The 23,612-nt window shown below is 47.4% G+C and overlaps 1 long non-coding RNA gene across 1 annotated transcript; it reads left to right on the top strand.

Annotated features, from left to right (window-relative positions):
• Window positions 1-1,450: 1,450 nt before the first annotated feature.
• Window positions 1,451-3,950, top strand: LOC146894494 (uncharacterized). Its single transcript, XR_015001513.2, has 2 exons — window positions 1,451-1,542; window positions 3,142-3,950. It is a non-coding gene; the product is annotated as an uncharacterized LOC146894494 (long non-coding RNA).
• The last annotated feature ends 19,662 nt before the right edge of the window (window positions 3,951-23,612 follow it).

Raw genomic sequence — 23,612 nt, 5'->3', positions numbered from 1 at the left:
AAGGTCCTTGCCAGCAAGCAAGCTGCAGCATTCTGCTCACAGACCACACTCAGTCGGACTGCCTGCCTGAAAGAGTCAGAGTTTGCTCTGGCAGGACAGCCCAGATAGCCAGCGTTTTAAAACAGCACAGCTTTTTTCCTGCTACAGCTGAAAACTGAAAAGAATGCGTTCAGCTTGTCATCAACAACATTTAAGTATTTTGTGGCAGGACCTCTTTAAAGAGCTGCAAGGTTTTGCAGCTAAAGCTGAGTCAGGAAGCCTCTCTCAGATGAGAGCACTTGCTTGCCTCTAGCAAGCAAAGTAGACCTGAGAAATTGCTGCCACCAAGAAGCCATGCTTTACTCTATTCTTTTCCAAGCTTTCTCAGGCTTTCTGTGGATTCAGTTATCCACGTCTGGGCGCCATATGTAACATGAGGGCCGGCTTGTTGGGGTTTCCGTCCCGCCCGGTACCCCAACAGCCGGCAAATCCCAAAGAGAAATTACACACAGGACTCCATAAGGTTATAAACTGATTGGCCCATTTGGTCAGGCTACTTATTAGCTCTTATAACTTATGTTACCCCATTATCCTTATCTATTTTAGCCACATGGGCTCAGTACCTTTCTCAGTGTGACAGCTTACATGTTGCCTCTTCGGTGGTCTGTGCAGGAGTGGCTGAGAGAGAGCTTCTGCTTCCAGAATACTCCCAGTCTCTTTGCTCCACCCCTACTTCCTGTCTGGCTTTCCTGCCTATACTGCCTGCCTGGCCAATCAGCGTTTTATTAAAATATGATTGACAGAATACAGATAATTCTCCCGCACCACTAGGGTTTGCTTTAAATCTTGCAGGACTACTTCTGTTCATTCAAGTAGGTGTAGATGAAGGGCAACTGACGCTAGTGCAAAGCTGGGTGCTGTTTTAGGACATCTAGGGCCGTGTCATCTCAAGGGTCTTATCTACTGATTCCTTTCTGGTCCCATTAAGGATAGGCCTAGTAGTGGCGGATGGCTATAAAGTCAAGTTGGGGTACTCAGATTTATTAGAAATATGCCATGCCCAGGAAGGTCCTTGGCTGCTGTGTAACAGCTAGAATGCTCATAATTGAGATCCTTAGGTAGGCTTGGTGGCTCACACCTGTAATCACAGCACTAGGAGTCTGAAACTGGGGGAACATCATGGCTCTAGGCCAGCCTAGGCTACCAAGTGAGACCCTGTCTCAACTAGAAATAAAATTCTAGAAATGCTTGCTGTGCCCAGGGTTAGTATATGCTGCGGAAGTACCTTCCGCTGCTTCAGCCAATAGTCGCTGAAGCACGAGCCCACGGTGCTGCGGGAGCGCCTTCCGCTCCGTCAGCGCCTTCCGCTCCGTCAGCGCCTTCCGCTCCATCAGCGCCTTCCGCTCTGTCAGCCAATAGCCGCTGAAATACCAGCCCACTGGGGCGTGGTATATTTCTCTTTAAAAGAAGAGCGGCAAGCTCGGCTAGGCCTGTTGGTTCCGGCTCCTGCTCCCGGCTCCTGCTCCAGCGACTAGGCTCCCTTCCTGACGGTTTATGGTGTATGTAAGTTTTACCCCCCAAAATAAATACCCCCTTAAAACATAATTGGTGTGGGATTGATTCGCCATTAAGTATAAACCTCAGAAGATAGACCTTTATATAGGAAGATTTAGACCCTTGAAAGTGAAAAATTGTAAGGCCAGTTTTTGAAGATCTAGAGTAGTATTTCGATATGAAGTGGGCTCTCCTGGACTATAGATCAATAAGTCATCTATGAACAGAAAGTCTGATCCGGGGGAAACACAAGAGGAGCTGAGTCTTTGGCTATGGCCTAATCAAAGAAGTAGAGGCTATCTTGGAAACCCTGAGGTAAGATGACCCAGATGGGATATTGAGTCATTTGGGTGGAAGGCTCCTGCCTTTTGAAGACAAACGGGAGCTGGGAGGTCTGGGTGGGCAGCAGTGGAAAAGGAGAAAGAATCCTTAAAGATCTAAGATGGTGAGCTAGGAGGTGTTGGAGGAGATTTGTCACCAAAGGGCACAGAACTACAGACACTACAGAGTAGATATCCTGATTCATGACTTTCAAGTCCTCTGGCCATTCTGACTTAGGTGTAATGACTCAATGGATGGGGTTTTCCCTTGGTACAGGCGTAGGTGTAATGACTCAATGGCATTTAATAAGTGAGAACATGTAAGCCTCAGATTCAAGGTTTATGAAAGTTGAGTTTGTGGAATATTATTTTACTTGGGCAGAGATGTGTCACAGTTGTTTCTGTTGCAGAATATTCCTTTAACTGAGCAAAGCTGTTACTTTTGTTTACGCTGCATCTGTTTAATTATGTAATGATGTGCCGCATTTGTTTCACCTTGCCTGCCTAAGGCCACTCATGGCTCATGCATAAAGACAGACAATGTGAGCCTACCTAACCCCTGGACTCTATCAGTCTTCAGAACACGAGGGACTTCTTTCCTCATCGGGTTCTTCATGGTCCAGGAACAGAGTTAATGGCATTTGTCCTTGTCAGGTTTGAACTGACAAGGAGATCCTTGAGTAGTGGGTGGTTCACACACAAGCAGCACAGGCCCATTCTGCCTCTAATGGCTCTTCATTTTCTAGTTCGGACCTGATCCTGGTGTAGGTTTGTAGACTGGTGTCTTTAGGCACTCCTGACTTTACTGTCCTGCGTGGCCACAACAGCAGCCAGGGAGGAGGATCTTTCGTCCTGAGGTCCTTGTCTTATTTAAACTGAGAAAGGAAGCCTCTAGATGGAGCTCTGGTCTTAATCAGAATAGGCAAAGGCTGGGCACCTTCAGGGGGGCCCTGTGTTGAGCTGGTGGGTGTCCTTTTGTCTTTGTTTTGGCTTTCATCTTGATAATTAAAGACCTTGAAAGCTACATCTAATAGAGTGAGGGAAGGAGTTTGGGGATCTCTGCTTTAAGCTGTGATGCCTTTGTCTACTACCTGGAGAGGCCTGGTTTAGAAAGGACACAGGCAGCATAGTTTGACTCTCTCTGTCTCAGAGTCCAGACAAGTGTATTTGTGCATGGTTTTAGAAAGGCTGTACTGAAAGAGAGCCAGGTTTTCAGAAAGCCCTTTTCTGTCTCTCATAACTTACTCTGGGTAACTGGTCTGATAAGAGCCGTTTTCATTCCTTCTAGGACACAGACATGCATGGAGTCCCAGTGCCTCCTTCCTCATCTCCTTCCCCCACCATTGTGTTTGGCTAGACCACACCTCGGAAGGAAATTCAGGAAACTGGACTCAGTGCACATCGGTGATGAGAAGAAGTGGGAGAGGTTTGTCCTGGAGAAGAAAAACCCTGATGACCTGTAAGTCCCTCTGATTACTAAGACCGGCTGAGAAGAGGGGCAGCAGACAAGCGAATACCTAATACAGATGGACTGGAGCCCCACATACCAGGAAGAAAGAAGGTTTAGCCAGGTAGGTGCAGAACCTGGCCTCACAGAATCTGCTTCCTCTGGGGGGACAGGGTAGGGGAGAAAGCCTCACAATGTGTGTGGTTACACTCTGGGTGAGCCTCGTGTTGAGAGTGGACCCAGAATGGAGAATAGTTCCTGACGATGATGGACAGGACAAAATGTCCTCTGCTACCACCTCAGATCTTACCAAGGAGTGGCCCCAGCCAAAGATGTTCAGCTGCAAATGGAAGGTAAGGATTTCCCTGGTGGAACATGGGACCTTGTACCTTGAGGCCACCATCTGTGTCTTGACGGGTAACTGCGGTCTGGAGTCACAGCCAGGAGCTTTCGGGTCTCACTGGAGAACAACTCCAGCTACAGACATTGTTACTCATGGGCCGCCCAGCTGACCACAAGCACCAGAAAGAAGAGAGGACAAGAGAGGCAAGGAGAGAGTCCTTGTATAGGTCACCGAATACCATGCAAATACTGGTCCCTCCCAGGGGGAGAACTGGGCCGCTGAAGGACAATAAACCAGTGAATGAAAAGGTGTCTGCATATAGGTAGCAAAAAGGACTTACCAAGAGCATGAAAGAGAACTCATTTATTGAAATACACTACAGAGAAGCAGAGAGTAAATTCTCAAAGGGATCCCACAGATCGAAGGGGTTTGTTTTTATAAGGGTGAAGAGGGGAGCTATGTGATCTGATACAGGGGCAGTCTGTCCAGGCATCTCACTGTCTTTCTTTCCAAGTTGCACACTTTTTAGACCAGTTTTCTTTCTTGAGATTATTCCTTTGGGAAGGGGCACCCAGGTCCTTAGGAGTGAAGCTCTAAATGTTTGTATAAGACATCACAAGTCACGGAGTCAGACAGACTTCAAGTAGTCATGGCCTGATTATGTGACATTTTGCTTTTATTCTGGGCCTTTTTTGCCTTCATGTGACCTCCTGCACAATGACATTGTATGAATTTTAGTGCTACACACAAGTTAGAGCAGTCAGGAAGAACAAGAAACAGGTAAACAAGAGAAAAGAAACCAAGGCTGCTTATCAGCCATATCCTAGACACCAAACCCAAGGTCACATGTGGGCTTCATTTAATTCTCATATCATCCTCCATGTTGGGTGGTAACATCTTTTGCCTATAGAAGATCAAAGAAGTGAGCTTGAGAGACAGCTCCACAGTTAAGAGCACCGTCTGCTCTTTTGGAGGACCAGTGTTTAATTCCCTGAACCCACCCAGCAACCCACAACCATCTGTAACTCCAGTTCTAGGAGATCCAGTGCCCTTTCTGGCCTCTGCAGACACCAGGTATGCGCATGGTGCACAGACACACATGCAGGCAAAACACCCATACTCATAAAATAAAATCAAAATAAAAAAAGCCCAAAGAAGCAAAATGGCATCTTCGATCACACAGCTTCAAGAGGTAGAGGTGGGTTAACGTTAGTTCCCGGGCCCCTGGACTCTCTTCTGCTCTTACCCAGACCCCATCCTGGTCTCAAAACTCTAATGACACTGCTTATGAGATGGATTTTGTAAATGTCACCGTATCGTGGGACCCACACTCCCAAACCTTTCTAAGTGCTGCCTCTGCTCACATCCCCTTTGAGCAGGGGTGACATACATTTGCGACACACATATAGCACAGGACTCCTCTCTCCTGGACATAGCTGACCGGGTCCCGGGCCAAGAACCAGCAGTTCTCAGCATAGACTGTGCTGTTGGATGGTGCCCCTCACCTGCACCCTTTGACTTCATCCACCCTTTCTGATCTTTGGTGATTCCAAGCTAGTTCTTTAAAAACTCAGCTTTTTTTGAGGTTTTACTTATTGCTGGGATTTTGAGACAGGGTCTAACATAGTCCAGCTTGTTGCGAAATCTTGGCAGGCATTGTGGAACTCCTCATCCTGCCTCTACCTCCCAAGTGCAGGGATTACAGGCAGGTGCCATGCTCCCTCCCACCCCCCAAACAGACAACAGAAAGACCCAATGAAGAAAACCTTGGTGCTTCATGTTGTTATTGGGACCTATCAGTATAGCTCAGGCTGGCTGGCTGGAATTCACTGTGTAGCTTATGTGGTCCAAAACATATGACCATCCTCCTGCCTCAGCGATCAGAGATTATAGGAGTGAACCACCACACCCAGGGAGGTATAGTTTGTGAGACCCAGGTAGTTTTGATTCCTATCTTGCTTGGTATCTTAGGTAAGCACAAGGCCCTCCTTAGTGCAGGGCAGAAGCAACACCCTCTCCATGCGCATCTAGACCCCTCTTGGGTCCTTACTGTTTAAGCTCCAAACTGTGTGAGGTTTATGTACAGTGTCTGTTCACTGCACCTGACAGTTCTATGTGATGATTATCGTCTCCGCCCTAAACATGAGGAGTTGGGGAGGCACACCAAGCAGCGGCAACGCTGGCTTTATCCTGAGGTTGTTCGAGTTGGCACCACAAAATCTTCCGAGTTCCTCGCTCCTGTTGTTGAATTGGAGTTGCATCCCAGCCCAGTCATCAGCCGCAGAGGGACTTTGAGAAAATCCACGTTTCTTCCTGGGTCTCGGGTGCGATGACTGGCTGGGGGTGCCGACCTTCCATAAACTGGGAAGCTGGGTTAGGAAATAAACAGAATTCTCTAGACGCTGACGTTTTCTTGGTTTATCAGTGAGCGAGCAGCAAAGTAGAGGCGACACAAACAAAGGATCTTTCAGTCCGGATGCTGGGGAAGGGTGGGAGAGGGAGAGAGGTCTGGATTCTAGGCGGCTGTCCGAGGCAAGGGCAAGCTAGCCTCACTCTGAGGCTCCCCTCCTCCCAGGAACAAATCGCAGACTGGTGTTCCATAGTAAGAGAACAGGATCCCGGAAGTTGTTCAAAGGACTAGAAAGATGACGATAATAAGGGCTAAGACAGGAAGGAAACTAGGGCTCCCGTTTAAATTTTAGAAACTGGGGTGCAAATTTTACAGGAAGAGGTGATGAGGAATAGACAGTCAAGTGACTTGTTCAAGGCCATATAAAGCTTTAAATCTTGAACACAGGTCTCTTGATCCCCTACGGATGCGTCCCCTCCCCCACAGTCGGCCAATCTGCTTTATCTCACAAGTCACAAGGCAGGAAGGCCCTAGAAGCCCCTGATGCTACAGAAGCCACGGCAGGTTGGATTAAAGTCTTGACACTAATGGGATCCATCTGCTGAGCTTCCTAATTTAATTGGGCTTTTTATTATTTGCACATTGACTACTCAGTTGCACGCGTTTACCTTGGGTGTTTGGTTAAAACGACTCTGTGTTTGCTCCACCGTGTTGTGGACTCTGCAGACAGAGCTCTACTATGAAGGGGATAACGACTAATTCCAAAAGTGTGTTTCAGCCTGGGAACACCTCCCCTCCCTCAGAAGCTTATTACAAAATAGCCCCATCCTTTTAAGGTCCTCTCAGATGTCAGGCACATGAACTGGATTACCTCAGGGAAGCTGGGAGGCACCTGCAGCCGCTCAGGTGTGGTCCTCAACGTTGATTGCCATTCTGGCGGCACATGATCGCCGGGGAGGGGAGGTGCATGGTGGAGAGAGTTCAGTGGTCCTGAGCACCGGCTCAGCTGCCTTTTGTCCTTCCATGCACGTCCTCGCTGTTCTCTCTTCCGCTGAGAAAGCGATGAGAGATTTGGCTGTGGTTCTAAACCCGTACAGAAAGGTTAAACACCGTAGCTCCGGGAGTCGGCATAAATTGACTGAGTCTCAGCTCTGCTTATCAGCTGCTGCCTTTGGGCCAATTCTCTTACCTCTCCGAGTCTCCATTGGTTATGGGCAAAGTATGAATAATATGTAAATAATACATATTATTACATATTAATGTAATAATTACATATTAATACATACTCATCCTACCGTTGAGAGGATTAAGTGAGATGACACGTGGTGGCTGATTAGATCAATTATGAGGACTCAGTGAACGGCAGTGAATATGATGATTGTTACTCATGGCTTGTCAAACACGATGCCGTTGAATTTCAAAGGCCCCATTATGCCATGTACCATTAAAATAATGAAGAAGACACATTGCCAAGTAAGTCATGAGTATTCTTATTGTGTAGGATTTTTACTGTATCTTTTTTTTAAAAAAAAACGGAGCTCTTGTGGTCTTATTTAGATGTTGGTGTTTTAGAATATGTTCATAAAATAGATATAAATTACCTAACGGGAATGAAAACAAAAGGAGTGCATTTCAGAGGGGGTGCAGCCTCTGTGTTGCACCGTTACTGGGACAAGAATACCGGAGTAGCTCCACTTACAGCAGGGAAGGTATCGTTCTGCTCCAAGCTTCAAAGGTTTAGTGTTGCCGTCTCGTGCCTCTATTGTTTCTGGCCCAGAGTTGAGGTTAGACACCATCAGAAAGGCATGGAGGAATAAGGCTGCTCGCTTTACGGCAGCTATTGTAGTTTGGTTGTAACAATAGGCTCAGATGGTTGAATATTTGATTGACAGTTGGGACACTCGTTTGGAAGGCTGTATTCGGCAGATGGAGCCTCACTGGAGGAAGAAGGGCACTACGGGCTGGCCTGTTGACTTATAGCCTGGCCAGCTCCCTGCCAGAGTCGGTTCTCTCCTTCCATCGACAGGGTGTGTGTGTGTGTGTGTGTGTGTGTGTGTGTGTGTGTGTGTATGTGTGTGTGTGTATGTGTGTGTATGTGTGTGTGTGTGTGTGTATGTGTGTGTGTGTGTATGTGTGTGTGTGTGTGTATGTGTGTGTGTGTATGTGTGTGTGTGTGTGTATGTGTGTGTGTGTATGTGTGTGTGTGTGTGTGTGTGTGTGTGTGTCCTGGAGAGGACACTCAGGTAGTCAGGCTTGGAAGCAAGCACCTTTACCCGAAGAGCCATCTTGTTGGCCAAACTGGATCCTTTTTAAGGCACGAACAAAAACCAACTCTACCTCCCTCAAGCTGCTTGTCAGGGCAACAAGAAAACCATGTAGGGCAGCACCAAGAAGAGGGGCAGGGAGTCTTAGCCCCAGTTGCATGCTCCCCAGCCTGGGTGCGCCTCCACCATGTCTCAGCAAGGGCATTAGGTTATAAAGCCGTCAGTGGTGCATCACCGTGGACTAGTCGGAGCTTTTGTGAGCCAGTCACCCCCAAAGGGAAACCAAGACTTCACACAAGTCTTTTGGGGCAATCTTTCATATCTAACCTGTGACACCCCTGAATCGCTTTTCAGTCAGCATCACTAAAAACCATTTTCTACATAACATTTCCTTCCAAGCTATCAACAACAACAAAGGGAGTGATTTCCTATTTTTCTTCTCCCCTCTCCTTTCCTTACTCCCTCCCTCTTTCTCTTTCTCTCTCTCCATCCTCTTCCCTTCTCTCTTCCTCCTCCCTCCCTCCTTCCCTCTCTTTCCTATTTCTCAAAAAAGGATTTTCCCAGCTAGACATTGTGGCTTATACCTATAATTGTTGAATTTGAGAGGATGAGGTGATGTGGGAGGTGATATATGCTATAAATATGTTTTATTGCCATTGGTTAATAAAGAAACTGCTTTCAGCCAATGGCTTAACAGAGTAAAGCCAGGCTGAAAGAGATGTATATAGAGAGTAGGCAGAGTCAGAGAGAAGCCATGTAGCTACCCGCAGGAGACAGACAATATACCGGAACCTTGCGAGTAAGCCACAGCCAGGTGGTGATACACAGATTAATGGAGAAGGGTTAGTTCAGGATGTAAGAGCTAGCTAGCAATACGCTTCAGCTATTGACCAAACAATATTGCAAATAATATAGTTTCTGAGTGATTATTTTGGGTCTAAGCAGCCGGGAACAAATGTACAGCCTCTGCCAACAATGAGGCAGGAGGATTATGAGTTCAAGGCCAGCCTGGGTTACATAGTAAAATCCTATTTCCCAAACCCAAACCAAAAAGTACACACAAAGATCCTCCCTGCTGTCTCCACATTTTCTTCCCACTGGTATCCATCCCCAGAATTTTACTCACAGGCAGATGCCAGCACCAACTGTCAGACGCATCCTGAGCTCAGACACACCCAAATGTGAAGCAGTGTGTGCTAGATTCATAGAACTCTCAGTGACAGTGTTTCTGTCACTGGTTCAGAGTATGTTGACAAAATGTATCATGGAGATGTCTAGCCCTTGATAACTAAAATTCTGAAGCCTGTGAAAGGCTCAGTTTAAGATGTGTGGTGTTCGGGGATGGGGATGCAGTTCAATGGCAGTGTTTTGCTACTAGCTTTTGTTTGCTAGGGCATCAGCTGCTGTACTAGTGACTGAGGCAGAGTGAATGGTCACATGTTCAGGATACAGGTGAACTGAGTCCAGGTGATGTATCAGGTGGGCTTATGGGAAACACTATCACCTTTGTCCTTTAGATTGACCTGCTTCTGTTTGCCCATCTCAGGGATGACCGCTCTCGGGGATATTGTATATGTCCTTTCATTCTGTTCTTATGCTTTACCTTTAAACAGCATGGATATAAACCTATGAAAAATAAACAGAATTAACTTTTCTATTTGGAAATTTATAAAAGCAAAAGTTGGGGTACATGTAGTTCCATTGGTTAAGTGCTTGGATGAATCCCTAGGTTCTATCCTTAGCATCAAATAAACTAAAACAAACATAAAAATACAAGCAAACAAAACAACTAGGGTATCACACACTTAAAATCCTAGCACTTAAGAAACTGAGGCAGGAGGATCAGAAGTTCAAAGTCATGCTCAAGTGTATGGTGAGTTTGAGGCCAACCTTATCTAATATATATGTATGGCATCATATAACAATGTATTATGTATCCATGTATATATGTCTTATAGTAGTAGGGGATTGAACCTAGGGTTTTGTGCATGTTAGGCACACACTACCACAGAATACCAAGTTCTAGCCATTAGGCCGTGCTTTCAACAGCACATTAAAATTTTTTTCTACATTTATTTAGTGTACATGTATGTACACTACAACTTTCAACAGCACATTAAAAATTTTTTCTACATTTATTTAGTGTACATGTATGTGCATGTGTGTGTGTGTGCACCACACACACATACCTGCATATCACACTGCACATATGCATACTACAGAGTACATGTAGATGGCAGAGGACAATTTCTAAAGTCATTTTTTTCCTTCCACTATGTGGGTTCTGGGCGTTGAACTCAGGTCATTGGGCTTTCGAGGCAAGTGCCTTCCCCTACCGCTGAGCAAGCTTGTTAACCCTCAGCAGTAAGTATATTTTGAAGTCTATCTATAATGACATATTTGGGTTTGGGGGTTGGAGGCTGAACATAGCTTCCATAGTTGCTGAATGCAAACACCATCCTCGGGTCCACACATAGCTTTAATTCATTATGATTATAGCATGTTTTGCCTTGCCATTTTCCTATTGGATACCTGAGTAATTTCTAGTTTAGCATAGTCACTAACACCCTATGGGGATAAACACTTGAATGTGTTTATTTTGCTTATCCCAACAGGTGGTATTTCAGGCTTACAGGGAATACAATTGAAATGCAATGTTCTGTCAACCATGGTGGCTTCTGCCTGCAATTTCAGCACTTGGGAGATTGAGGCAGGAGGATTGCCAGTTGATGAGCAGCTTAGGCTACAGTGTGAAAGAAAAGAAAGGTTTCATTTCATCAGACTCTGTCTGATTGTTCTCTGTTGGGTCTGTATCCCGTTTATCCCTCACCAGTAATACATAAGAGTTAGCTGTTGGATTTTCCCAGATGCCAATGTTATTGTTCTTTAAAATATTTGCCTGTCTGAGGGAACCTATACACTCAGGAGAGGGTCAAGCACATGTGAATAAACATTGTCAGTCATGGATGCCTTAGCGGGAAAGGCTTGAGTCAGTGAGAACAGACCGGTCTGACCTTAGGCATCACTCCGAGGTTGAAAAGTTGATGAATTGCTTAAGAATGCCTCCTGGTGATGCACCTTGGCCAGTGAAACAGAATCCACTCTTTAAACAAAGCAGTCATCGAATTAAACTGCCGTGATGAAAACCGTTCCCTGTGGACTTCAGTGTGGTCTGTGGGCCTGCGCTCAGCAGTTCCTTCCCACATGGCTCTCTACATGACCTGGAGCTCTGGGACTTCCCCAGTGACTGCTGGAGGAGTAGGTGGTGACTGTCTGAAGTCTGGGTGGCGGCTGGAGGGACTGCCCGAAGAGGCGAGCTTTGCAGTGGCCACCCTAGCGCTATGGAGACACCAGCTAGTCTAAGTCTTTCGGATTTTTCTAAGTTGACTTGTTTCAAGCCATGCACACTCCCTGTCTGCCAGAGTCACGCATTTCCCAGGGAAGTTGGGGAACCCCTTCCACTGCGGTTTCTGGGGGCTCATGTGAAGCATGTATCCAGACTCAGAACTCAAAAAAAGCTTTTGGAAACTTTTTACTTGCTGCTGTGTGTGACCAGGGTTCCTTTGGGCTCAAGGTTTAAGAAGGCAGACAGCCCGTCCTCGCTGGATGGGGTTTGAACCCCAGGCATGAAGGAGCTGGTCACATTGAGTCTGATGTAAGAAAGCAGCAAGTAGACAGGAAGTGGTGTGAGGCTATAAACCCAAAGACTCATCCCTTAGTGACCTACTTCCTGCAGCCAGGATCCATCTCCTACAGGCTTCATACCGGTTCAAACCAGCACCACCAGCTGGGACCAGTTCACACACATGAGCCTGTGGGTGTCGTTTCATAGTCAAGCACAGTGAAGACATGATAGACACTGGTAAGTCGAAGCAGTGTGGCTCAGTGGAGGGGGTCCCAGTCTGGCTGTCCAGTGTCCTGGTCACCATCGCTTAACTGGCTGAGGAGCTTCTGGAAGTCTCTGTCTCTTTCCAGCCTTCAGGTCACTCTACAACCAGAGCATTGGGCTTGATTAGCACTTTTAAAACAGTAATCCACAAACTTTCAAGATAGCCCGCGGGAAAGACACCCCACTGTGTATTTCACAGCGAAAGACTGAACAGGAAAAGCAACGCTGGAGATTGGATAAGGACAGCTTTGAAAACTCCTGAGCTGGCCTGGGGAGTTGGCTCGGTCCCTAAAGTATCAATCACATAAACACCCATATAAAAGCCACATGCAGCAGTGCATGTCTGTAACTCCAATGCTGGGGGTTCAGGAGGTGAAGGTAGGCAGACTCCTAGAGCTCATTGGATAGCCAGTCTAGCTGGATCAGTGAGAGACCCTGTCTCAAAAAAGTAAGATGGAGAGGACCTGATATGGACCTCTGGCATAAGCACACAAGTCACACAAGTACACACCTACCCATACAGACACATACATGCAACACACACACACATATACACACATACACACACACACATACACACACACACACACACACACATACACACAGAGCTCTGAGTGGGTTGAGGTGGTGGTGTAGCATGTACCTGTCCTTGGTGTCCATCCTCAGCATCATAAATGCGCGCTCACGTGCGCATACACACACACACACACACACACACACACACACACACACATTCTGAGATCCTTACAGGAAAGGAACTCAAACACCTTTGGCATTGTAACAGCTATCCCTGTTGAGTGAAGAAACCATATTAATGTTCCTGAAATCAAAGATGTGTCTCATTGGTGGCAATTTGAATGAGAATGGCTCCCATAGGCTAATCTGTTTGAATGCTTGGTCTTGGGTTGGTGGAAGGATCAGGAGATGTGGCCTTGTTAGAGGAGGTGTGTCACTATGGGGCTGAGCTTTGCAGTTTTAAAAGCTCCCTCTGCTCCATTCCCTATCCATAGAACCCACACTCCTGTGCCTTATGCTTGTGGATCAGACGTAAACTCTCAGCTGCTTTTCTAGGGTCATGCCTGCTTGCCTGCTACCATGCTTCCTGCTATGGTGACTATTGATTCACCCCCTGAAACTGTAAGCCTCCATTTAATACTTTCTTCTGTAAGTAGCCTTGGTCATGGTGTGTTATCACAGCAGTAGAAAAGTAACTAAGACATTGATGGATCAACTGTGTTGAGCGTCTATTAAATATTGCCACTCTATTTAACTTAGTATTATGTTCAGTGTTTTCAGTCATGGTGTCAATGGTGGACTGTTATTCCCACTTTGAAAATGAAGAAATCACCCATGATCTCACCTTCATGACTGGTGATGATGTCACTCGCTCATCATTTGGAGTGTTCTTGAAATGGAATGACATTTCCTACACTTCAACACTAACAAATGCACACTTTTCTGTTTCTCTTTCTCTCTCAGATTCCTCTAAACTTTATGGTGTCTGCTGGAGTCCTAACATACTGTTTCTCAGCAGAAATCTGAAGCCCATTCCTGCTGGAGTGTCCCCATGTCCTTACATGAGGCGGATGAGATCATTACAAGAGAAGGACACACTTAGAATCAGGTATGTCTTTTAGACCAAATTCTAGCCGATCCTTGCTAAGTATGGGTAATGGGGCCAGTGAGACGACTCTGCAAGTAAGGACACTTGCTGCCAGGCCTGTTGACATAAGTTTGATCCCCGGGACGCACATGGTGGAAGGCGGGAATTGACTCCTCCAAAGCGTCCTCTGGCTACCTCTTCACAAAAGAAAGAAAGAAAGAAATGTAATTTTAAAAAATGTATAGTCTGCAGCCTGGGAGTGGAGCTCAGTAACAAAATACTTACTTACCTAGCATGATTAAAACTCTGGATTTCATCCACAGCATCACACACACACAAGCATACACGCACGACTCACACATGCACACAAGCACACAAGCACACGCACATACATATGTAGAATCTTGTTATTGAGTCTGGGTGAGGCCTTATGTTGTTGTATCAAAAGCTTCGAATAATACTGAAAACGCTGGTTTGATCACCACAGTTTAAGAAAGGAAGGTACGGGCATGGGAGAGCCCAGGCTCTGTAGCAACCCAGGTTCTCAGGATGTCTGGGCCTCTTCTTTCTAGCCAGCTGACTTCTGAAAAGTGATTTAACTTTTCCTTGTCTCAGTTTCTGATAAATGCTTGAAGGGGCTCTGGTCGGCTTGAGCATGGTGAGCATGGCTTTGCTAATAACCATTAGATTGATTCCTAAAGCTAGCCACCAAGGTCTTTCCCTTCATTTCCTTCCTCCTCCTCCTGAGGCCGATTACTCCCAAAGTCCAGCAATCAAAAGCCCCTTTTGGTTCACCTAATTAGCATGCCCAGTTAAAATCAAACACCTCATTGTGACACAGGGTTTCTCATTTTAACCTTTATATACTACCATTTGCCTATGTCCCCCATCTGTCTCCCCCTATCCAGAGGCAATCCTTTGTCTCCCTGGGACAAATACTCCTCTCTTTCCCTTGTCCCCTCCCTTTCCTCCCTCGTTCCCTATCTCCTTTACCACTGCATCCTAGCCCGTCCTAACTCTGACCTCCCTATCTTCTCTTAAAAATTATACCTGCAAGATTGTTTGCTGCCGTTTTCTGCCCGAATTAGAAAGCGGCCACCTTAACTTTTCTTCCCTGCTTAATAAAGGATATCTCTGTGAAAGCAAATGTTTGGATGTGGTTTGTACCTAATTCAGGGTCTGGGACAAAGCCCCCACTGTTCAAGGGTCTCCTTCAATGCTTCTTGGCAATTAATAAGCGATCTAATTGTTAATATGTATTGCAGCGATGCCTACCTCATAGACTTGTGAAAGGGTTAAATGAAATAACTTACACACACGGTGCTTAACAGGAGCCTTGCGTGGAGCAAGACATCCCTTCATTTCCTCGGCGGTTCTGATGAAATGAGATAAGACATCTGGTCTGAAAGAATCACCTATCAGGAGGGTAAAAGCCATTCTCAGTTCGTCTTTGGGCTCCCGGAGGGAAGCCCTCCTCCTGCCATTCATCAGTGAATTCCTCAAGTCTTTCCCTGGACAGAGACCTAAGTAACGCTGGACAGATGTGAGGGAGGTCACAGATCCATAGGTCCTGTCTCCTGTCTCAGCAGTTCTGTCTTCCCAGGAGGGCCTCTGCAGGTTTTACTTGCCTGCTATGACCGTCAGCCACTTCCTAAATCATCCGGTATCGCAGGGAGCTGGGAGCCGGCGTGCATCTCAGGGCTCCAGCTGTCTCCTGTGGAATATGAACGGTGCCTGTCAGGCCGTTTGTCTTTTTTCGCCTTCGCAACCGGCTTTCTGCACGCCATCTAGGTTGAGCATGTTGCAGGCTTGATGAGACCATTATTTTTCTTGATGACATTTTCTGGGAACAGTCTGGATTCATCAGTGCTGAGGAAAGGCCTTGTCTGTATCTGGAACTGTGTGGCCCAGTTCCTCCTATCGTCTGCCTCTATTTGTTACTGGCCCTAAGGGGGCAGTCCTATCTCCACTTAAACCAAAGAATGTCAGGGCACGAGAGGTCAGGTATAACTCTTGTCAAACTCTAAGCACACTGAGCCCTCTAAGGTCTTGGTGAACTTCAGACAGGAGTGGGGTGAAGCTTGAGATTTTTAATACATTTTCAGGTATTCTGATAGTTGGCCTTAGGTCCCAAGTGGGGCTTAGTAATCTGTGTGCATGTGTGTGCATGTTTGTGTGGGTACCATGTATGCACATGTGTTTAGAAGCCAGAGGACAACTTTGAGTGCCATTTCTCACAAGGCATGATCCACCTTATCTTCTTAGACAAGGCCTTTCACTATTCTGGAGGTCTTCCTAATAGGCTAAGCTGGCTGGCCATTAAGCCCCAGGGATCCACTGTCTCTCCAGAACTGATTACAAGTACGTACCATGATTCCACACTTTTCTTCCCTACATGGGTCCTGAGGCTCAAATTCATGTTCTCATGCTTGTATGACATGTACTTCATAGACTGAACTAGCTCCCCAGTCCCGATAATCTGCATCTCTTTACGTGTTGTGTGTATGTTGTGTGTGCATGAGCATTTGTGCGTGTGAATTCAAGCCTGTGCTTCCCATGATATGCGCGTGGAGGTTAAAATGACCTCACCTCCCACTTTAGATCAGGGTCAGGCTGGCAAGATGGCGTAGAAGGTCGAGGCACTGGCCACAGAAACCTCACAGCTTACGTTCAATCCCCAGACCCCATGGTGGAAGGAAAGAACCAACTCCTGACGGTTGTCATCTGACCTTCACATGGGTGCAGCGACACACATGAACCTGCACTCACACGTGCATCATACACACCCACCCACCCACAATAATTATGATAAAACCAACAAGCAGATCCGCTCTCTGCTGCATACTCCAGGCCAGTTGGTCCACAATCTTCCAGGGAGTCCCCTAGCGTCTGCCCCAGTCCCACCACAGGGGCACTGGGATTATTGATCCGTGCTGTCACGAGGCTTGGCTTTTTCATCGGTTTGGGGGATTCAAACTCAAGTCTCCCACCCGCATGTCAAACTCTTTACCGACTGTATTGTCTCCCCAGCTCTGCTAGTCTGGATATCTAAGAAGTTTCCTGGTGGTAGCAAAGTTGTTGGTCCAGGAACTACACGGAACTAAGCTATTGTGGTTTCTGAGCCTCCCATAATTTTTTAATATGAATTAATTAATTAATTGAGTCAGTTCTCAGACTTTTCCTTGTCTCCTCTAGAACTAACATCCTGGTACAATTCAGTCCTGCTGAGGGCCTTTACTGTCCCCTTTCCACAGCCAACAGCATCCCCCGTTGGCCACGCCTCCTGTTGATGACTCCGCTGTGTTCTTTACTTACTCTGTCATCCCACCAACCTGCTAGGCTACTTCCTCACCTTCAGACTGGCCTGATCCTTTGGACCTGAGTCTAGTGCGGTGCTTCCAGCCTTGGTCTTTGTATTTCCTCTGCAGGCCCAGACTACTTCACTTGCTGTTCTCCGCTGGTCCTCCTGTCACCCTAAACTATACCCTAGAGTCTTTCTTTTCTTTGCCTGGCTTCTCTGGGGACATCAGGCAGCAACCAGGGGTGGGGCCTGGGAAGCTGTGCCCAGGGGAAGCAGGAATCGCAGTTAATTAAATCAACATGGACACAAGGCCCCGGAACTCAGGCGCCTGCCTTCTCCTGTTCCCTCCAACCAGAGCCCCATAGAGGCTGGAATGAGTTAGCTTGACCTTTCGGGTTAATGCAATTAATGGGATGGTTGTGTAATGCTTTGTTTAACAGGACTGGTTTCCAGTCTAGCCCAAGGCTGAACAGGACTCTGTCAGCGTCCACAGGCCAGTCCTGCCTACCCTCTTGAGCCTCACTCTGGCCAGTGTCCCCTAGAGGCCTGCATCTGTATGTTGTTTCCGATTTCCCTGGGTCTCTCTGCCTCCTCTGGCAGACCTATGAACAAGTCCCTGGACCATGCCATCTGTGTGACTGGGAAACTCACAAGCTGATGTTTCACGTGTGGAGATCCATGTTTTTAGACAGAGTTAAAACGCCAGAGCTTGAAGGCACCTCTTTTGGCAATTCAGTAGCAACCAGAGGGTCCAGTAGCCACACTGCTCAGATGGACAGTCTCTAAGATATTTTACTATTCATGTGTGCATATAATACATTTTGGTCGCTGGGCAGTTGTGGGGTGGTACATGCCTTTAATCCCAGCAGTTGGGAGGCAGAGGCAGGTGGATCTCTTTGAGTTCGAGGCCAATCTGGTCTATAAGAGCTAGTTCCAGGACAAGTTCCAAAGCTACAGAGAAACCCTGTCTTGAAAATCAAAAAGAAGAAAAAAATACATTTTGGTCAAATCCACCCCTATTTCTCTCCAACCTGCCCCCCTTTCCCTCATGATTTCATGGAATCTCTCTCAGTCTCTCTTTTTTAAAACACCTACTGAGTCTGTTCAGTGTGGCCTGTATGTGTGCATGGGTAGGCTCTCAGGGTTTTCTTCATCCTTGAAGGAAACTGACTCATCTTCTCTCAGAAGCCATCAATTGCCAATAATTTCTCAGATGGTAGTGGAGCTTGTGAGTTCACCCCTATCTATGCTGGGACTTTGGTTGTATAAGTCTTGTGCACACAGTCTCAGGCACCATGAGCTCATGCTTGACAAATACTATTTCCCTGCGGATGTCTACTATCTCTGCCTCAAAGATACAATATTCTCTCTCTCTCTCTCTCTCTCTCTCTCTCTCTCTCTCTCTCTCTCTCTCTGATATGTAGTTCAGGCTAACCTTGAACTCACTGTGTAACTGAAGATGACTTTGAACTTCTGATCCTTCTGCCTCCAACTCTCAAGTGCTGGGACTGTAGATATGCACTCTACAGTTCTGGGAATCCAACTTGGTGCTTTGTGCTTGCTAGACAAGTGTTGCACCTACTGATGCACATGCCCAGCCCTCTTTCTTAATTGTTTGTGTATCTGTGGTACATGTGCACATGTTTGTGCACATGTGAAGAGGCCAGAGGATGTCTTGACCCTCCCCAGTCTAATTTCCTGGAGAAAAAAAAATCTCGCTGAAAAAAGAACCAGAATCTGGACATAAAAGAGCACACTTGCAATCTCAGCACTTGGAAGGCTGAGGCTGGAGGATTGCTTTGAGTTTGAGGCAATGTGTTAAGTTCCAGGCCAGCCAGGGCTATATAGCAAGACACTATCTCAAAACAAAAACAAACAAAAAACAAAAACAAAACCAATTGCCCTCGTTTCCTGAGTAGTTAGCTGCATGTTCTTGGCTAAGGCACTTAACCTTTCTGTGTTTTAGTGATGTCTTAGTTAGGTTTCTATTGCTGTGAAGAGACACCATAGCAACTCCTATAAAGGAAAGCATTTAGTTGGACCTGGCTTACAGTTTTAGAGGTTCAGCCCATTATCATCATGGCAGGGAGCATGGCAGCATGTAGGCAGACATGATGCTGGCTACATCTTGATCAGAGGGCAGCAGGAAGTGGACGGTGACTCTGAGGGAAGCTTGAGCAGAAGAGACCTCAAAGCCTTCCCCACAGTGACACACTTCCTTCAGTAAGGCCACACCTACTTCAACAACGCCACCCCTTCCAAAGGTACCACTCCCTATGAGCTTATAGGGGCCAATTACACTCAAAGTAACCACAAATGCTTCATGGATGCAGTGGGGAGAAGACAGACGCTCCTGGGAACTCCTCTGCCCTCTCTCCTTCCCTTCCTTTCTTTCATGACCAATGGACAGGACCATATCCTTTCCCTGGAGGAGCCAGGAGGAAGAAAGACAGTAAATGATAAATGGGAGGAGGAGTCATAAATGCTCTGGAGAAGAATGGGGAGGGATGAGAAAGCAGTCTAAAAGGGATGACTGATCAAATGGCAATTGATGACTGTTTGAAACTCTGTGGATATCTATATGTCCTCTGAGCATAAGGAATAGCGTGTGCAAAGGCCCTGGGGTGATTGCAAGCTTCTAAGGTCCAGCAAGAAGGCAGCATGGCTAGAACGAGCTTCCAAAGCAGTTAGAAACTGCTTCCAAAGGAAATCCCACTGGGTAATCAAAAATATCAGGAATCTTATTCCTGGCATTAGCAGGGGGCAGAGTGCCTGGGGTACCCAGTGCTTGGCTGGGCCAATTGGCTGTGACACAGTGACCGCAGGGATTCTTTGACACACAGGCCTTGCCATTCTCTTCAAGCTTAGCATGGTAAAGCATGGAGTTGACCCCACACTGCAGTCACGGGCCTCTGGCACTAACACTGCCATCAGCCTTGTGCTGAGTCCTCAGTAAGGGTGGAATTCAGCACTGGATGAAGCATCTGCTGCCTTACCTGCCTCCAACAATTCCTCTGCCCTGACCTAGGCAGCTGCTCTTCCCTGATTCTACCAGTCCAAAGACTATTCCCTTGCAGCTTGAGGGGAGGAATGACACAGGAGAACCCAGAGAACAGATGGCATGTGGCTCTGGAGTCCTGAGTGCGAGATCCTGTGGACAGGTACTTACGGGCTGGGGGCTGCGGGCGAGTGCAGGTGGGGCTCTCAGTTCCCCAGAGGGGAATAATTGTGGCTGGGAAGTAGGAAGGGAGACTGAGTGGGCAGGGTGTGTGTGGTGTGTGTGTGTGTGTGTGTGTGTGTGTGTGTGTGTGTGTGTGTGCTATGGACTCCAGGCCAGAGGCAGGAATTTACCCAAGCCTTATTCAGACTCCTTTGGTACAGCTTGATAGTGCCACATTTGAGTCTTATTAAGAATGAGGATCAAGAATGACTTGGGTGTGACACTGTGTCCTGGGACCCCAGAAAGACAAGTCAGTGGTCTGGGGAGAGGGACTATTACTGCTGCTGGATGGAGGAAATCATTTTTGTGTGAGCGTGTGTGTGTGTGTGTGATGTGTGCTCGTGCATGTGTGTGCATATGTATGCATGTGTGTGCATGCCTCTGCATGTGTGGGTGGAGGCCAATGGAGGACACCAGCTGTCCTGCTCTGTCGCTGTCCACCTTATTCCCTTGAGACAAGGTCTCTCCCTGAATCCAGAACTCTGATTAGCCTAGGCTGGCAGCTCTCTGCCCCTTGCAGCGCTGGGGTTACAGGCATGTGTAGCCATGTCCTGGCTTTTCAGGGGATTTGTCTGGGGATTCAGGTCCTCACGCTTACACAGCAAGTCCTCTTCTCCGCTGAGCCTTCTCCCAGGCCTGGTGAGCAGCACGGCTGTGTAAGCAGTCACCTCAGAACCTGATTCCTTCACAACCCTCCCTGGAGCTCAGCACAATCCAGGACAGAGTGACACCAGACTAACCAAGATTACATTCCTCCCACCCTCTACAATGGGGCTCCCCGGCAAAACTGAGTCCACTCAGGATTATTAAAAATGTGTGGGCTTCGAGTCTCCCAATGGGATGATTGATTGCTCAGCACTAAAGAATTATTGTCATTGTTCCCTCTCTAGTCACCACCATGAGGTCACCAAGCTGCCGCACCTAGGCAGAACAAAGATGTACAGGAATGGGCTTTGAGGGGTGTCCTCCTCCCTTAGCCTGAGGCTGGGCACTCCCCCCTGACCCCTCCAAGGCTCCTTGGATTGGCTGCCGATCAATCACCCCACTCCTCCATCCCGCTAGGCCTGCCGGTCTAGCCTCATCTGGAAAGAATAAAGGCAGAAAAGACAAGACCATGGTCCCCCTAATGCAAACCACTTGTGCAGTCAGAGGCAAATGGATGTGATTCACAGGGAGGTGGCAGGAGAGAGGCAGCTTGGGTTCATTCTCCCCTGGGCATCCTGAACCTCCCTAGAAGTCGGTTTTCGGCTGTTCTCGATTCCTTGCAGCTGGGCTATGTATACGTTGAGAGGTTAGTGGTTTGCGGAAATTCCAACTGGACAAGTTTGACACTGTTTTAATTTCTTATAGGCCATGGCCCAAGATGCAATAATAGACTTGACACACCCAAGAATATTAACAGGAAACTCAGTAGTTATCCCGTTGGGTGAATCATAAGCTCCTTGGGCTGGAGGCATATATAATTGGTTTGGCCTTTATAACCCAGCACACAGTTTTAGCTCAACTCCTTTCCGGGCTCTTCTTGCCGCATGTCACCTGGTTCCATCATCTAGATCCTCTGATCCTCTTTCTAACTCCGGGCTGCCGAGTCCTCTCTTGTCACACAGCCTCTGCCTGTCCCATTTCTGGAGCCTAGACTGTTGCCCCTATTTTATCTGCCTAGTAACCCCCATCCCTTCTGAGCATCAGTCACGCTATGTTCAGGGAAGTCTGCCTTCCTAAGTAAGTTCCTCTGCTGCAGAGTCTCATTACATTCTGCTGTTGAATCTGTCATTGTCATTTCGTACTTTCTCATGTGACTCACTGACTGGTATCTGTCTTCCTGTCCACACTGTCCACTTTGTGAGGACAGGAACTAGGTCACCATATGACCAGTGGTATCTAGTAAATATGGAAGAGTTATATCCACATTTATCGAGCACCAGATACAGACAGACAGACAGACAGACAGACACACACACACACACACACACACACACACACAGAGAGAGAGAGAGAGAGAGAGAGAGCACATCTCTTCTGTTACATAAAAGTAAACTGAGCCCCAGAGAGGGCAGAGACTAGCTCAGAGTCACGAGCTGGTGAGGCTCGGATTCCAGCTCCTCTTCCCATCTCTGTGTTCTTTCCATCTGAATTGCAGCTGTGGACCCACAGTTGACTGAAGTCCATGATGATTTTGTGTGAGGGACAGCATCACTGCTGCTTGTAAGCTAGGCCAACTTGCTCTTCCCATGTGAATTAACAGAGAGCCCTTGGCCGTGAAAGTTGCCTGTGTGCCCGGGGCCAGCGCCAGTGCCAGCACCTGGAGCCAGCAGCTCCCCACCTGACAGAGAACTGTCCTTGGGGCCAGTCTGCTGAACCGAAGAGCAAGGCGTGCCTGGGCCTGCCCTTCTGATTGTAGTTATGCCCCTGCCTCTCCGTTATGCGCTCTCTAAAGCTAGCCACATGCACAGCAATTGTGCTTTGGGAAATTGCCCCCAGGCCCTGGTTCACAGAATTGCCAGGAAAATGACAGCTCTGGGTCCACATGAAAGGCATTCTTGGAAAATGTCTCTCCCCCGCCTCCCTGCTTCCCCAGCTGGTGAACTTTCTGCTATGAGCTGTTGCAGCAATTGCAGGGCCTCGGATCAGTTTAAGAGGAAGGAGCTGGGCCTCGTGTCTTGATTGCTCCAATCTGTGCAGAACTGACTTAGTTCTCAGGCAGTTTCCCTGCTCCCAGCCCCGACTGGGGGAATGACACCGTGGTGGCAGTTACTCACCAAGCTTACTGCTGATGGAGTGAATGGATGTGAATAAGGAAATGGAGATTAACTGTAGATTGAGCACTTCCATGCACCTGATGCTATATTGCACCGGTATGTTACGGCTGAATGGAGTTTTGCCTGTTCTTATTTGTGTGTGTGGGGGGGGGGAGGGAGATTGAGATGGAGTCTCCTGGAACCCAAGCTGACCTTGAACTACTTAGCTGATGATGACCTTGAACTCCTGACCCTCCCACCTCCACTTTCTAAGTGCTGGAATGACCAGTGCTTGCAGGCATGCTGAGTTTACCCAGTCCTGGAAAGCAACCCCAGGACTTCCTGCAAAGGTGAGCACTCTACATTCTCACTCCCCCTCCTTTGTGACATCACTTAAGGAGCTAGAGTCCCAATAGCTTCCCTGTGGAAGCGTTGGCCACTCCACGAGCCGCCAAGGGCTGTCGAGTACTCAACATGCGGCTAGTGCCAGTGAGGAATGAATTGCACCTTCAGTTTCCCTGAGTTTTAGTTATGCAGGCACATGAAGCTGATGGCTGTCCTACTGGATGCTGTGTTTCAAGCATGGTGCTGCTCTGAGTGTGGT

The sequence above is a fragment of the Myodes glareolus genome, chromosome 4 (genome assembly GCF_982192425.1).
Source record: "Myodes glareolus chromosome 4, mMyoGla1.1, whole genome shotgun sequence".
In the NCBI taxonomy this organism is placed as follows: Eukaryota; Metazoa; Chordata; class Mammalia; order Rodentia; family Cricetidae; genus Myodes; species Myodes glareolus.
This window is presented reverse-complemented; position numbering and strand designations above follow the sequence as displayed.